Source organism: Haliotis rufescens, unplaced genomic scaffold (assembly GCF_023055435.1).
Source record: "Haliotis rufescens isolate VD_foot unplaced genomic scaffold, xgHalRufe1.0.p SCAF_63, whole genome shotgun sequence".
Classification (NCBI taxonomy): Eukaryota; Metazoa; Mollusca; class Gastropoda; order Lepetellida; family Haliotidae; genus Haliotis; species Haliotis rufescens.
Genome location: NW_025964354.1, coordinates 1,721,822 through 1,740,219, shown reverse-complemented (window position 1 = coordinate 1,740,219; position 18,398 = coordinate 1,721,822). Strand labels below are relative to the sequence as shown.

Below are 18,398 nucleotides of genomic sequence, written 5' to 3'. Positions count from 1 at the left end.
TTAATAACGTATGTTCGGCAAAATGATTGATGGATGTGAATCATACTAGGATTACATACCAGCATATGACAGTACTGTAAGGGAGTAATACTTGGGTAAATAGTTGCAATGTAAGTCATGTTTTACAAGCGTTACAATTTTACAAATACTTGTGATGTAACTTATATATGTAGTGGTCACATGCCAGCAAAGGCTTGTGAAATAAGTTAGTTATATAAAAGGGCTATGATTCCGAATAATTCGACTACAATAATCACCTGCTGCTTTTCGGGTCATTTTCACTGAAAGGTCCAATGGATTTGTTGTTGTTGTCCAGCCATTCTACTTTGGCAACTTGATCGTCTGAGAGTCCCAGCGCCTCACAGGTGAGGATCTGTTCACCTGTGTCTTGGACTCGTGTTATAACTCCAAATGGGGAGATGACAATATCTGGGTTTTCTGAAAAAGATTTCAATCATGACATACTCTGGCACCTGTGATGAGCGAGAAGGAGTTCTATTCGCTGGAGATAGAAAAAATAACAACAACCACGGCTTCAACAAATAAAAGTCATTGATGTTTCTGTAGAAAAGACAAGCATATCACAGTTATGGTGTAGGTCAGACATCATCATCATCATCATCATCATCATCATCATCATCATCATCATAATAATAATTTTAAAAAAATAAAAAATAATAATAATAATAATAATAATAATGCAGGTTTAACATAGCAAATAATGTACTAGTTCAGTTATAACGTATGACAGAAAGCAGTTTTTCGATTGAAACAGGTTAGAATAGAGTAGTTCGGTAATGACATAGGGAAGAAAGCAACGATTATGACAAGGGATTAGAACGATATGATGTACATACCATAGTTTTAAATAAAAGCGAGAAAATGTTCCATTGCAAGATTCAGACTTTATCATGAGCATGTGTTTAAGAATCACATAGTGACGATAGCAGGGTTTAGCGAAAAGGTGTGCGTATCCTGCCACCGTCAAAAACACATACACAGCCAAGTCAATTGTTCCCCAGGAAAAAAAAGCAACCCAAAACACGGGAACATATGGTACAAGTAAAAACAACAGCTTTTTAAACAGTCGTATTACTTTGAAACCTGTGTGGAAAGAGCATGGACGATTGTCCTCAAACGTTGTGCAATGTACACGTCATAGGTTATGGCTGCTGGAATACGGCTCGACATGGAGGGAAAGTTGACTGCTGGGAAAGTGAAGTCATCGCTCTTGTCATACAGTCTTGTGAATATGTATGCATAGTTATCAATATGAAACAGACGGGGGTGTTTCACTGGTCTCTTCAATGTCAAGTTCAGGCGGGTACATCAGTGGGAGGTAGCTGGAAAAGCTATATCATATGTAATACCATATATTAGAAAGCAATATATCCTGAGTGAGTGAGTGAGTGAGTGAGTGAGTGAGTGAGTGAGTGAGTGAGGTTTAAAGATATTAACCTATAAGGACAAAGGTTATTTCATGTGCGAGTCTCTTACCATTGAAATAGAGCTGTCTTGATTTATTCATAGTCGTATCCCCGACCTTTCCTCTACACGTATATGTGCCTGCATCTTCATCTCTCCAATTTTTGAAGAATAATATTAAGCTTCGCCCTGAATAGGATGTGCGGATGCTACAAGCAAAGGAAAAGATAATGAAGATTCGGAAACATTGGAGCCACATTCCTGCAAAGTGGTAAACATATCATTCTTACTCAAGTGGGTACCAGTGCTATATTCATTTTGGTCCCGACTCGGTTATTTATAGGTCACAGTCATGTAGATGAACTACTGATTAGTTCGACTTAACCATCAGATTAAAAAAAACCCCAAACAACAGAATATTCTGTACCGTTTGTCCCAGTCGCGTCCAATAACATTGTTGTTCCTGTCCAGCCATTCTAACTTGGCATCAATACCGTCTGGCAGTCCAGGAACTTCGCATTGCATTGGAAACGAAACGTGGTACGCCATTAATTCATCCATTGGTGGACCAATAACGAGTTCTTGGGCACCTGAAAAAGTCACATGAATATCAAGCAATGAAAGTGATGTGTCTGTTTTCTAAACTCAGGATGAGTGACCTCACGCCCGGTGCTCATTCCTGGCCACATCCAGAACCATCTCAGATCTCAACCCGGTCATGAACTCTGGATGCATCCCTGACCTCACTGCATCCCGACCTCATCCAGGACCTCATCCTGTACCTCATCCAGGACTTCACCACATCCCTGAACTCATCCTGTATCTCATCCATGACCTCACCGCATCCCTGACCTCATCCAGGACCTCATCTTGTACCTCATCCAGGACCTCATCACATCCCTGACCTCATCCCTGACTTCATCCCTGACCTCAGTCTGACCTCATCCAGGACTTCACCACATCCCTGACCTCATCCCTGACCGCATCCCTGACCTCACCGCATCCCTGACCTCATCCCTGACGTCACCACATCCCTGACCTCATCCCTGACCTCATCCTGTACCTCATCCAGGACTTCACCACATCCCTTACCTCATCCTGTACCTCATCCATGACCTCACCGCATCCCTGACCTCATCCAGGACCTTATCCTGTACCTCATCCAGTACTTTACCACATCCCTGAACTCATCCTGTACCTCATCCAGGACCTCATCCAGGACCTCATCACATCCCTGACCACATCCCTGACTTCACCGCATCCCTGACCTCATCTTGTACCTCATCCAGGACCTCATCACATCCCTGACCTCATCCCTGACCTCAGTCTGACCTCATCCAGGACTTCACCACATCCCTGACCTCATCCCTGACCTCATCCCTGACCTCATCCTGTACCTCATCCAGGACCTCACCACATCCAGGACCTCATCCAGGACCTCATCTCTGACCTCATCTTGTACCTCATCCAGGACCTCACCGCATCCCTGACCTCATCTCTAACCTCATCCTGTACCTAATCCAGGACCTCACCGCATCCCTGACCTCATCCAGGACCTCATCGAGGACCTCACCGCATCCCTGACCTCATCCAGGACCTCACCGCATCCCTGACCTCATCCAGGACCTCATCCTATACCTCATCCAGGACCTCACCACATCCCTGACCTCATCCCTGACCTCAGTCTGACCTCACCACATCCCTGACCTCATCCCTGACCTCAGTCTGACCTCATCTCTCACCTCATCCTGTACCTGACCCAGAACATCCACATGATGATATATGTTCCGATCAAGACCTTTGATGACTACGCAATTAACGTGTTCTTACCATACATTCACTGTAGACACAGATGTTTTTGTTCTGACCATGTCTAAAGTGCCCCAGCTGTATAATCACAGAGTTGAGGACGGCTTTTTGGAGCTGACGGACATTTCCGGAACACACCTGCCCAAGTGATTGCTGCATCACTTTAAGCATGTATATATTGACATATACAGCAGTCAAGACAGTTGTGACACATAGCTACTGGGCTATAATATGTCCAGTGTGGTGCCGCCTTCAAACAGTCAGCTTCAGCTCGATTCTAGCTCAATACAACTTGTTTATGAATCTGTGGATGGGGATGTACAACACTGATAATGAGAGTGACACAATAACCATGGTATGGCAGCGGTCAGAGGTCAGCGTCATGATTATCCCCCGCTTTGAGCGATGTTAAACTCACTCACTCCTGAAAATCACGGAGAAAGGTCTATAGCTCTGTACAAAAAGGAATTTAAGACAATGTTCGAACTCATTTAAGATTGTGACTGGTAACATCATTCTGTAAATTGAATTTCTGTGAATTGAATAGTTTTTGAGAAAATGTGTGTCAAAGGTGAATCGGACGGACGGATGGTAGAGCGGATGGAAGTACGGACGGACAGCATTACAGTAATATTAGCATTTCAGCATAATACTGAATGAAGCCCACAATCAAAGCCACAATCATATAATATGACTGGCATGTTCTTAGCTCAACTACTGGCGATGTAGTGCCCTGTACATTTGACCCAACCCTGTCCACCCAACATGAGTGAGTGTAGTGGGTCTACGAGGATGTTCTTATTACTAAGTTGAATTAACTAACATAAGATAGTTATGCGATAAATCGCAAACGTACAATGAACAACGCAGTGTGGTTTACTTCACGATAAAACATTGTTCTATCATGACGTCATTTATGGAGATTCGGACATTCGCTCGTAACTTGACGACGACGTTATTTTTGAGAGGGTTGTGTCTCTTGAGTTGATCCCCATAGATGATCCTGGGTAATGCAGATAAAAGCGATGGCCGAACGATCGCATCCAAAACCGGGGGAGATATGACAATCGGTATTGGGAGAGAAGGTACAGGTAGTCGACGTGAGGATTGTGAGAATATGCGGGAAAGACCCACCTATGCATATAATGGACTTGTCCGACATTACCGAGGTCTGATTCTATTGAGAGAGTCATCTTTTTTAAATAAGGATAACTTATTTTTAAAGCTTGTACATTGTATCATCATCCTCAAAAAGAGTGATATAAAAATATACAACTTGTGGATCGTACAATAATACACTGCAGGGAGAATAAACCGCTCGGGGCTGCGACCTTCATGGTTTATTCTTCACGCAGTGTTTCATTGTACGATAATGTGTACTTGATCCTTAGCAAACTTTGTAATAATAATAGACATACGATTATCATTACATCAACGCATTAAGCCATGCAATTGCTTGTAACATGATAATATGGAAATCATGACCCAGAGTATACAACTTAGACAACCGGACACGTGACCTTTTCGCCATGAGTCAACCCAGTGATAATCTCACATTATTTCTGCTGGCATCAACACCATGCTTGCTGGCAGCACAACTTGTGGAAATTGTTTCACATACGTTGTACATAATGTTAGCTTATCGCGAGGGGAAAACGGAATATGTGGCTGTGCACCACGAGCGTTTGTGTGTCGCCATTTGTGGTCATGTTTAAGCTCTGTTCAGCATTTGCATGTCCAGTCGATTTTCAGGGAATTCGGATTTTCTGGAACTAGGATGATATTTCGAGTATTTAGAATGAGTGAGTGATTGAGTTGGGTTTTATCGCTGGTTTTAACAATATTCCAGTTATATCGCGGCGTGTCAGCTTAATTTGGTAGAAAAGCCCGAGGTGATGTCTCAGACGTTACCACTTCGGTGAAACCCACGTGCTAAAAAAAACTAGAAAAGTAATCGAGGTGAAACGGGATTCGATCCGCAACTCATAGATATATGGCGTGCCCAAGGGACAAAAATCTGCACAGCGAATCGCGGCGCCTTAGACGACTGGGCCACCCGTGCCCCTCGAATATTAAGAAAACACTTGTGATGAATCATTCATGCACACATTATACAACATAAAACCGTCGTTCAAAAGAAACTCTACTTACACACAGCAAGGGGGCCCAAACATATTACCAATAGCAGGAGGTGTCTCATGTCAGCGTCCGACATGGCTGTGAGCTGCAAGTCTAATGGTTGCTCGTCAGCTGGTAATCTGTGAAGTGTTAAGTACATGTAGGGTACGAGTGGCGTTTAGTAATATGGCGGGCTTTTGCATGTGTAGGCGTCAAACATTTCACCTTTCAAATGTCAAACTGTCAGATCTGACTGGTAATTGTAACAGGTTCGCCAGTCTGCAGACGATTAAAATGTTTTTCATATATGCCAGACTGGTCCCAATTATTAAAGTCATATGAGGTAGACGAACATGATCGTGGACATGTACATGGTACACACATATGTGGTCTGCCGTATATGCATCAAAGATTGTAATGATTCTGAAAGTATTAACGCTAATGGTAAAGGTGCACATCTCAGCCTCTCAGACTCTGAACCAGCCAGTTCCTGTTACATCTCCTTAATGCCCCGGCAGAATACAAACAAATACCAGGGTATGGAACCACCGTTCCTGGCATACGTTCTATCAACTAAACCGTAACAGGAGACACAATTAGAATTTGCAATAGTTGTCGACATGCAACAATAACTGACGAAAAACAATACATTGCAATAGTTGTTCATATGCAATACAATCAGAAATAACACAAAATTGTGATAGTTGCATAGATGCAGTCGAAAGGAAAAATAAGACATTGCAATGGAAACGTACAAAAAACATGAGATTTAATAATTACAGAAGACAAAGTAAGATCTTGCAATAGTTGCATTCATTATATACATGAGTGTGAGATATGCAGTTGTATGAAAATGATAAAACTCTTTTTTTCTTCAAAAGTTATCAAAATTTCACTGTTATGAAAATGTAACCCCTTATTTTCACTTGTGTGAAAATCAAAATCAGTGTTTTCATGACACTGGAATGACGGAACTAGTTTCATCCAGAATTACCGCCCTTGGAAGTTGTCTCCCATTGGTTGTCTGCTGGCGTATAACCTGGACGAAGCAAGACGAGTAAACACATTTCACCTTTTGATATTGACTACTTGATGTACTATTTGCATATTACCAAAGAAACTAACACCATGTTGTTTGTCGTGTTCTCGTTTTACTTCAGCGCCACAACCTGCGACGATGCCGGTCACTGATCTTTGCCATTGTTGCAGCTTTTTTGTATTCCTGGGCATTCCCACTGATGAGCCAGAAAACAGCTTTTTAATATTTTTGTGACATGTTATGTTCTTCAGGTTAGTTACGATCAGAACGACGTCTCATAAAATCGGCATGACGCCATGAAAATGAATTATACCATATCACGGATGCCTCCTTCGTGAAGTGTAATTCCTCCCCAGTTAGGATATCGGGTAGAACATTTGCTTGTCGTACGTGGCAACTTAATGGATCAATTTAGGCTCGTTCATAGCGTGTCAACATAACTTAACACTGCAATCGTTGCTCATAACATCAATCACTGGATTATGTGGCCCAGACTCAATTGACACAAGTTCTCGTTATGTATGCACTGTAACAATTGAAGACGAGTGTTTAATCAGGTGAAGACATATAACCCTGCATCAGTCATATTTATGTCCTTAACACGAAGTTGTGCATCACGGAATACCATATGTGGCGAGAAGAAATCGTCACGTTCAATATTATTTCACGTCTTTGTCACTTACTCGCCCACGGGACACCATATCTAACTCATATACATTGTGCTGACTGCGAATCAGTCAGTCTTTGTATTTGGATCACAGCGTTTATTGTCAATTGGCGCATAGTGATAATGTCAAATGGTTCTAATTGTCCGTGTCAATTGCCTCAAAGTGTAAATGTCAATTGGTTCAGAGTGTTTATGTCAAGTTGTTTAAAGTGTTATTAACACTAGGCTCAGAGAGTTGCTATCTGTTGGCTCAGAGTGTTTATGTCTCTTGGTTCAGAGCAATATAAAGTACTTTACACTACACATCAGTATTGTATATCAGTGTTGACATCATGTGACATTTAGTACTCACATTGTATCTCAGTGTTGACATCATGCGACATTTAGTACTCACATTGTATCTCAGTGTTGACATCATGTAACATTAAGTACTTACATTGTATCTCATTGTTGACATCATGTGCATTAAGTACTTACATTGTATCTCATTGTTGACATCATGTGACATTTAGTACTTACATTGTATCTCAGTGTATACATCATGTGACATTTAGTACTTACATTGTATCTCATTGTTGACATCATGTGACATTAAGTACTTACATTGTATCTCAGTGTTGACATCATGAGACATTTAGTACTTACATTGTATCTCATTGTTGACATCATGTGACATTAAGTACTTACATTGTATCTCAGTGTTGACATCATGTAACATTAAGTACTTACATTGTATCTCATTGTTGACATCATGTGACATTTAGTACTTACATTGTATCTCAGTGTTGACATCATGTGACATTAAGTACTTACATTGTATCTCATTGTTGACATCATGTGACATTAAGTACTTACATTGTATCTCAGTGTATACATCATGTGACATTTAGTACTTACATTGTATCTCATTGTTGACATCATGTGACATTTAGTACTTACATTGTATCTCAGTGTATACATCATGTGACATTTAGTACTTACATTGTATCTCATTGTTGACATCATGTGACATTAAGTACTTACATTGTATCTCAGTGTTGACATCATGAGACATTTAGTACTTACATTGTATCTCATTGTTGACATCATGTGACATTAAGTACTTACATTGTATCTCAGTGTATACATCATGTGACATTTAGTACTTACATTGTATCTCATTGTTGACATCATGTGACATTAAGTACTTACATTGCATCTCAGTGTTGACATCATGTAACATTAAGTACTTACATTGTATCTCATTGTTGACATCATGTAACATTAAGTACTTACATTGTATCTCATTGTTGACATCATGCGACATTTAGTACTTACATTGTATCTCATTGTATACATCATGTGACATTTAGTACTTACATTGTATCTCATTGTTGACATCATGTAACATTAAGTACTTACATTGTATCTCATTGTTGACATCATGTGACATTTAGTACTCACATTGTATCTCAGTGTTGACATCATGTAACATTAAGTACTTACATTGTATCTCATTGTTGACATCATGCGACATTTAGTACTTACATTGTATCTCATTGTTGACATCATGTAACATTAAGTACTTACATTGTATCTCATTGTTGACATCATGCGACATTTAGTACTTACATTGTATCTCAGTGTTGACATCATGTGACATTAAGTACTTACATTGCATCTCAGTGTTGACATCATGTAACATTAAGTACTTACATTGTATCTCATTGTTGACATCATGCGACATTTAGTACTCACATTGTATCTCATTGTTGACATCATGTAACATTAAGTACTTACATTGTATCTCATTGTTGACATCATGCGACATTTAGTACTTACATTGTATCTCATTGTTGACATCATGTGACATTAAGTACTTACATTGTATCTCAGTGTTGACATCATGCGACATTTAGTACTCACATTGTATCTCATTGTTGACATCATGTAACATTAAGTACTTACATTGTATCTCATTGTTGACATCATGCGACATTTAGTACTTACATTGTATCTCATTGTTGACATCATGTGACATTAAGTACTTACATTGTATCTCAGTGTTGACATCATGCGACATTTAGTACTCACATTGTATCTCAGTGTTGACATCATGTAACATTAAGTACTTACATTGTATCTCATTGTTGACATCATGTAACATTAAGTACTTACATTGTATCTCATTGTTGACATCATGCGACATTTAGTACTTACATTGTATCTCATTGTTGACATCATGTGACATTAAGTACTTACATTGCATCTCAGTGTTGACATCATGTAACATTAAGTACTTACATTGTATCTCATTGTTGACATCATGTGACATTTAGTACTTACATTGTATCTCATTGTTGACATCATGTGACATTAAGTACTTACATTGCATCTCAGTGTTGACATCATGTAACATTAAGTACTTACATTGTATCTCATTGTTGACATCATGTGACATTTAGTACTCGCATTGCATCTCAGTGTATATACATGTGACATTTAGTAGTCACATTGAATCTCAGTGTTGACATCATGTGACAGTAGGTACTTACATTGTATCACACTGTATACATCATGTGACATTAAGAAGTCACATTGTATCTCAGTGTATACATCATGTGACATTTAGTAGTCACATTGAATCTCAGTTTGACATCATGTGACATTTAGTACTCACATTGCATCTCAGTGTAAACATCATGTGACATTTAGTTTCTAATTTCTGTTATTAATTCAGTTGCCCGGACTGCTAAAACTATTGTCAATGCATGAAAAGCGTTTACCAAGAAAAGTTATGTTATTACATATGGACATTACTAGACATTTAACCTGGGCTTCTGTAATCAGGCATTCACTTGTCTAGTATAGTTTTGGGTTTGTTTGGCTGTCTCGGATTGTTGGAAATCCCCCATATTTCATTAATATACTTCAGAAACGTACAATAGATATTTGTTGTTCAAGGCATTGTTTATAGTGGGACGAGAAATACCTTAATGATATTGTTAACGTCAATCTTGGAAAAATATCAGTTAAGTTCAGAGCAGTGCCACTGCGTCTCAAAAAAAATAAATGAAGGCAGGTGGCAAAAAATCGATATTTCACTTCACTGGTACACACGAATACCACATAGTGTGTGCGAGAGGGTTATCCATGTTAAACCATTGCATGATATCTCAGTGAGCTGGCACACACACACAAACACACACACACACACACGCACACAAACAAACACACACACACACACACACACACACACACACACACACACACACACACACACACGCGTGCGCGCACACACATACACACACACGCACAGGCTCGCACACATACGTTGCTATATAAGTGCACTAGTTTTTAACGCGACGTTAACACCCATTACACCTCAGCTCATCTGTTTGCATTGTTATCATATGGACCTCATACGGTATTCTGACACATATCTCTGACAAGATGTAACTTCACTGCAGCTGAGAATGACACCTATGTATGCGTGTATCATACTGACTGCACGGAACTGAAAACTCATGGAACTCCTTTTAGACTAGAGTGAAAGGGAGGCACCTCTGACTCCTCGCCTCGCTATCATGAGGTTGTGTTGGACGCCTATCGGGAAATACCGACTTTCTGCTGGCTTACAAACTGTTTCTTAGATTCAAGAACACGTGCCTAATTCAATACATTTGACTATTATATTTATTATATAGTGCCAAATAATGTGCAGCAGCCGTTGTTAGATGAGACATTCATTCTTGGGGAACGTGTATCTAGACTGTTTGGGAATCGTATACAAAGGTGTTCTGGCAAGTAGGCATCGCATTTATAATTATTGGATCGTAATCAACAACACAAAGCTGGAAATGAAACCTTAGTGGCTCAGTGACAGGATGCCTTCACATTCGTTGCACAGAGTTCGCCACATTCGCCGTCTCCGCATAAAGTTGATACAGGACATGTAATGGAGGAGACGCTTATCCCAAGTCACAGTAATGAGACTAGTCGCGATTTTACTTACTTGCCAAATGCTGGTTCTAGATCACAAACATTTTCCGTTACTTTTGGAACTATTCCATGGACGCCATCAATCAGGCTAACTCACACCACTCGTTTGACTGGTAAATAAACACTTCGCAGTGTTTTCTGGAAATATCATGTTTGTTTGCAACATTGTCGATATTGTGCGTATGATGAGTACAAAAAGACATGCCAAGTTTCAAAAACTTCCAGTTCATATTTGGTGTCTGCAGTTATCCAGCTGGATAAGCACCTGTGTTGTCATAACTTCCACACCTTAACAAAAACATACCACAGTCGCGACGGTCAGGAAAGGGGCCCTGTGGAAAGGGGCCCTGAACCCAGTTTTTTTCAAATCACCCGTCGAGCTAAAGTAAACTATTCTCATTGAGTTGTGATCATTCCAAATGCCTTTTGCTACTGGGCTGACTATTCTTCCGTTACTTTTGGAACTATTCTTTGTACGCCATTAATCAGCTCCATATAGTGTCCCCAAAAGACGCGACACTCGTTTAACTGGTAAATAGTAGTATTTTCTTGAAACATCATGTTTGTTTGCAACATTGTGCGTATGATGAGTACAAGGATACATTCCAAGTTTCAAAAACTTCCAGGTCATATTTTGTGTCTGCAGATACCCAACTGGATAAGCACTTGTGTTGTCATAACTTCCACACCTTAACACAAACGTACCACAGTCGTAACGGTCAGGTTGATAGTAGAAAGGGACCCTGAACCCATTTTTTTTCAAATCAGCCGTCGAGCTTAAGTCAAGTAGACACAAATAAGTATAAAAAAACATGGATAATGTCCGCATTCTAGAGTAATGTTATCAGCATGTCACTGGTTATTCTCTGACGTTGACGTTTTTCATTCAGTCAGATGAGTGTAAGATCTAACTATGTGACAAACGTTATATTTGGGATAACACTTTCTCAATAAAGTACGGATTCTCGTAGTTGTTTTGGCTGAATCGCGTCTGGGATTCGAACCCACAAATCTGTAAGAGTGTAAGATCGCTTTGAGTAGCATTTCAATTATATTTTTAGACGGTCGTGGTAAGCAGTGTATCCTGCCACATAAAATAAGCGCCATTAGGAATAGCATATGGTGCTACTCGTGACATACTGCATTACAATTTTTAGATTTTCTACTTTTCCAAGTGCGGATATAAAATCAACGACTTCGTAAGTAAATATGTACCTAATGACAAACTCGTGGTCAGATTTATAATGTGTGTGATATATGAAGGTTACCAAATGAGCATATCGGGTTCCAGCAGTTGAAAAGACACAGTGCTCATTTACGACACTGCTTCCCATAATGTCAGAATCAATCGACAGACAGGTTAGTTCGGTGTCGTATACTGACGTGAACATGAAACTAAACAGCCTTGGTAGTATAGATCCCCAGTTCTTAATTACATGTTTCATGTCGACGTAATATGTCGGTTGGTCGGTTTGCTGTTTAACACCGCACTCAGCAGTATTCCAGCTATATGACGGCAGTCTGTAAATAATCGAGTCTGGACCAGACAATCCAGTGATTGACATCGTGAGCATCGATCCACGCAATTGGAACCGATGACATGCATCAACAAATTGAACGTCAACCATAGTCGCCTTTTACAGCAAGCATGGATTGCTGAAGACCTATTCTACCCCGGATCTTCTAGGGGCCGACGTAATATTGAATCTGATGAATGGACATCTTTAAGATAATTAAGTTATTTAAGTAATCACACATAAATATGTAAGAATGCTTGAATGCACTGGTATGTTTATACTATTTTACAACAAATCTTTGAATTGTGTAGAAAGTTTTAAATTTCCTTTGTATCTAATTTGCAATATTCATGGCTATTGTTTTATGTAGCATTTACTATTGATATCAGAACTACTTACTTATTACATGATCCTATATGTCAGCACCGCGTCCTTCACCCTGCCTTAGAAACCTGAATTATACATCAACGTATCAGCTTACAGTTACACGTAAAGCAGGTCGCACACGTTTACAATACTACTACTACTGAACCATCTATGACCCACTTTATGATATTATATCCTGTATTTGAATATTTACTTAAACATGACATGTAATGGAATTGCAGTGCATTGTGCGCACACAATAAACCAGTACGCGAACAAGGAAAATGTCGTTTCTGTCTTATCTGAGTGAATATCAATACCAACTGGTAAGATAACACGACACGGACTGTGAACTTGTGAAACAGGCGTTCCTGCACAAATTTATCCCAGTTTTTAACCAGGCCACTTAATACACAATTAAACAATGAATATTAACCTCTCTGATACCAAAACTCCATTCACAATAATACTGACAAGTGCTTCCTTTAACTGGAGCAATGCTATTGTATGATATCAATAAATAGTTCAGATGTCTAGTTGTTGTTAGATGGTATCAAATATTGTTATTATGATTTTAAAAATTAAAAAACTATCATATAAATATCACTGGGAATTATTTTTCTTTCACAGTAAAATTATTTCACTGGTTACATACTTTTGTAAACCCATATCTGAGGCGGGTTGAAATATGAACCTGCCTTTCAGGAGCCCATTGCCTTCTATTATGTTCACATGTTGTCAATTTGATAAAATCTATATGTTATACGCTTCCTCTTCATGCACTATTTCAATTGCTTTTGTTAAGTATTCCCCGAGCCTAACTATACAAGTCAGAAGCAATTGTTGTTCTACCGTTTTTGCGTCGTCATGGCCCAGGCATTACCTTTCAACATGACAACGTCCGGCTTCATATTGCTCGACTTGTTCAGGATTCTCTTCAGCAAAACAACGTGAATGCCATTCCCTGGCAGGCTCGCTCCCCTGATCTCTCACCAATCGAGCACATGTGGGATGAGATGGATCGGCGCCTTCGACGTCAACCACGTGATCCCCAGACACTCCAGAAACTTCGAAACATGTTCCAGCAGATGTGGACAGGTATCCCACAGGACTTTGTGCGACGTTGGTCCATCCATGAGACGAAGATGTGTTGCCTGAATCGCTACCAGAGTTGGACACTCACGCTATTGATTTGTAAATTAACATTTTGGCATGGTTTTTTTTATGAAATCACGCATTTTCTGAAGTCAGTATGGCAAAGTAAACCATTTGAACACTTACGGGAGTCTTTTATCTTTTGCAAACCGAAATTGTTTCAGATTTGGTAAAACACATAATTTGCTTTAAATGTTACTATCTGTCACAGGATTTGTTGTTGTTCAGTATATATAGACTTACATTTCATATGCAGTTTGTTAAGTCATATCAATTGTTGGTCATTCTCAATTCTTATTTTGAAGAATCAATATATATTCAAAAATACGCCTTGCCCCAGTGATCTGATAGGAGGCCCTTTAGAAATTTGTAGTACTTTGCACACAAAAACGAGAGGAGAATGTGTTGCTCATGATAGAATTATGTACCGCCATAAATAGAATACATTTTATGAATGCAGTTTGTTAATTGCGTTTAAGTTAATGAAACAATTAAAAAATATGTCATAAGTTGTTCCAATTTATGATAAAATGTTGTTTTTTCACGTTTATTTCAGGTGGAGATTACCTACATCCTGAAACGAGCGGATAATATGTTGCTATTGATGGAAATGCTGCCCAACTTTCAAACATATATGAACATTTGACAATATATGAACAAATTGCGAACATGTGAAGTGCATTTAACCTTCAAGAATCAGCCGTCTTTATTCAGCACTTGTCAAATCATATGGATAATCTCTCACCTTTGTATGGGATACGTGACCAACGTTGTCAATAAAGAAACACAATCGGACTAAACACAACATTTTCATGTTATAGATTATAATTACTGTTCCGATTAATTGAGAACAAGGGACAATTAAATTTTCACAATATACTCTCAAACAGGAAACCATATACACCTTCGGTTTGTATTCTTATGCATAGTTCAACAGTAATTAGACATTCGTTTCTATATTTTGGACTGTAATGTTGAATCTTTTTCGGTGGATAACCTAAACTGGTTATTCTCTTGCATAGACAATATACATACAAAAGAGATCAGTTAAGTTATCTAAATATATAATTTTGAAGATCTGTTCGAATGGATAATGTCAGAGAATTTGTATTTGGGGTTCATCTATCAATATGACATTGGCGTAACAATAATATAAAATATTGCAATACCTGAAGTCAAATGGCTAGCTTTATTATTGCCAGTGTTTCACTGACTGAATCTTTCTGTTTATATTTTATAATTTGACTTCATTCATTCTATGAAGATCTCGCCTTAGAGTTTCATCAATTTCTACTAATTACACACTTTATTGAACGCATATTATATATTGAGTGAAATTGGTCTTCTATATAACCCAATAATGACAGAATGTATATACAAGACATAAGCTATGACGTCTCTCATATTTGTCATCGCAAACAGATCGTAGTTAAGTAAAATAATTGCGGTTACGTGGGCGTCGTCGGTGCAGACCATATATGGACAAACAGTGCTCGGCCGCTAAACACATACTGTATATAAAATGACAAAGAAAAAGACAAAACTGTCTCATAATGGACAATTGAAATTGCGGGGTTAAACGACGATATAAATGTGTCGGTTATACAATTTCCGAGCCTTCCACATGACCATGTATGTAAACCCCAATGAGGAAACTATCTGTGGCCATTCTAACCTAGACACATTCCACCATATATACGTGAAATCAGAGGAAAGTCGTTAATTCAATAATATTGACAAAATAACAATCCTATCAGGGCTTACTCATTTCCTGATAGATAGGGAAACATGTTGATTATAGTTGCTAGCCATACGAGGACCAGGCCAGTACATACTGACCTGGACCAAATAACGTTTGCATGCTAAACGTTTTGTTGGGCACATTACTGACCTAAAATTAGCACGTGCTTGCAACAAAAGAAGGGTAGGATGTGTTGTTTCATATTTTTATCTTTTGCCTTTTGTCTTTTATGAAGGGTTATAAAAAAATGAGATGTGCCAAAATAAATGATGTGTAAAAGAGTAGATGTATATATATTCTGCACAACAAGAAACGCGAAAGTAGTTTAAACATAAATATTTGTATCTTTTGCCTTTTGTCTTTTATGAAGGGTTATAAAAAAAATAAGGTGTGCCAAAATAAATGATGTGTAAAAGAGTAGATGTTTATATATTCTGCAAAGAAAGAAACACAAAAGTAGTTGAAACATAAATATATGCTGATTGTTGTTGATATCCTTACCAAAATTGAATTGAAAATTAAACTCGTCATTTCTGGATTGGGATTGAAATGAGGTACTGCAGAAATGTGATGAAAATATCAAATAAACGATAAAACACAACCACAGCCTTGCGCTGAAAAACATTCACCTGACATGCACGTGCATCATCACTTCTAGAAAAAAAACTTTGGGCTTTCATTCACGTGCTGCAACAATCTTACATCAAGTGAACAGCGAAAACATTGCACGACTGACGGATGTCCAACACAACAACGCTATCGGACGACTACATGCAAAACGTGTCATTCGTGTCAGGTCCGGTCGACCACGTATCACTAATTGAGCAAAGGGCCGATTCACACGGCTACATTACTTACGTGAAAGAACGACCACGGCCACTTCTACAACTACGACAATACGCGTCCTTCCAATTATGCAAGAAGCGAACGCCATTTTCCAACACGACAACGCCCGACATCACACAGCAATATTCCAGAAGTCTTGCCCTGCCATGGCCCTCCAGGTCTCTAAATGTAAACCCAATCGAACATATACGGGATGCACTGTATGCACTGGACTGCGAGCACATGAGCACCAACCACAGAGCCTCTTGCAGTTGTCACAGGAACTGCAGGAAGAGTGGGTGAACATTAACATAGATATAGATGTTATCAATGGGAATTTCAACATTTCACATAGTGTTTTCTCAATGAACTGCATATGCACGTTTTTTTAGTTTCATTTTGACAAATCGCCACTTTCAGTGACAAATACTCTGTGGATATGGAATAGTAATGTATAAATTTGAAAAAAAAATCAAGTTTTTTGACATACTTGAACTTGGCGCTCGGCGTTAGGGGGATAAAACAAGGACTGTTCAGCTCGGAGTCAGCATACTAGGTTTGTGTAAGGAATCCTTTTTAATCTCAGCATTGAATCTCGGTAAGACCTATACAATTGGGGCTGGTCTGGATTAGTGTACGCAGCCACACGCACGCACATTTATGTGCCTGGCACTCGGCATTAAGGGAATATTCGGCTCCGAGTTAGTATACTAGGTTTAAGTGTGGAATCAATGTTAATCCCAGCATGGAATCACAGTTATAACATTGGCACTTGTCCTGGGTAGTACAAGCACAGGCACGCATGTGCGCACGCACACAGTATGTGATTATGCAGATATGCCAATGAAATCAGCCTTAAATGTACTCGCACACTATGTTCACACAGATTGCAACTTTGTTGACACCTTTGTTGAAATATTGTCTGGATGCGTTCATTGAAGTGTGAACGATTTAAAAGCGTTGGATAAACGTTCAGACTTCAATGAACCAATCCAAACTGACATTCAATTGTTATGATTTCATACTTTGTCGTTTACTGTTTTCGCTGAATAATATCGTAACGTTTGCTTACATTTGAAGTCCTCTGGTTTCGCCGAAGAACAATGCAACAATGTTATTTTGTCGGTATTTGCCGGCTCTCGTTCACATACGTTTCCCCACTAATACTCAGTTACGCAAGGAAAAATAGTTCTTTGAATATATACAACATAATCTAGAAATATGTCAACAAAATTTCATTCTCTGAACAAATTTACAAACAATATTTGGGATAAATCCAATCTTAAAAATAGGTTACAGGAAGGTGTACAATAAGTTCACACGATCAATTTCACACAAAAAGTTGTTTACATCGTGTGAACTTTTTTGTCCATTCACAGATGACTACCCATTCAGCCAATCAGCATGAAAAAAACAGTGTAAACTTCAAAGTATAAAATTATTATGGTATGGCAGGTAAGATTTTAGTTTCTTCCTTGTATAGTGTATTTATTATCATTGAATACTTAAGCTCAAACATCAACAAAGTGTTTCCCTTTCACAACATTGCAAACGTACTTTTCCACTGCTCGAAAGTAACATGAAAACAACATTAATATATTTCAAAGAATAATTACCCAAGTGAAATCTATGGAATCCTGTCAGTGAGGACAGATACATTTTTTGTGCATACAGTGGTGTGTAACGCATGGTAATGATAGCTGTGTTTTCTAGTATTAAGTGGCATTGAACGGGAAACAGCACCAGCTCCTGCCT

General features: G+C 38.8%; 1 protein-coding gene across 2 annotated transcripts in view; it reads left to right on the top strand.

The window, feature by feature from the left end:
- LOC124150171 (hemicentin-1-like) overlaps positions 1–18,398 on the top strand; it is a 262,470-nt gene that overhangs the window by 165,201 nt on the left and 78,871 nt on the right. The window lies entirely within an intron of this gene.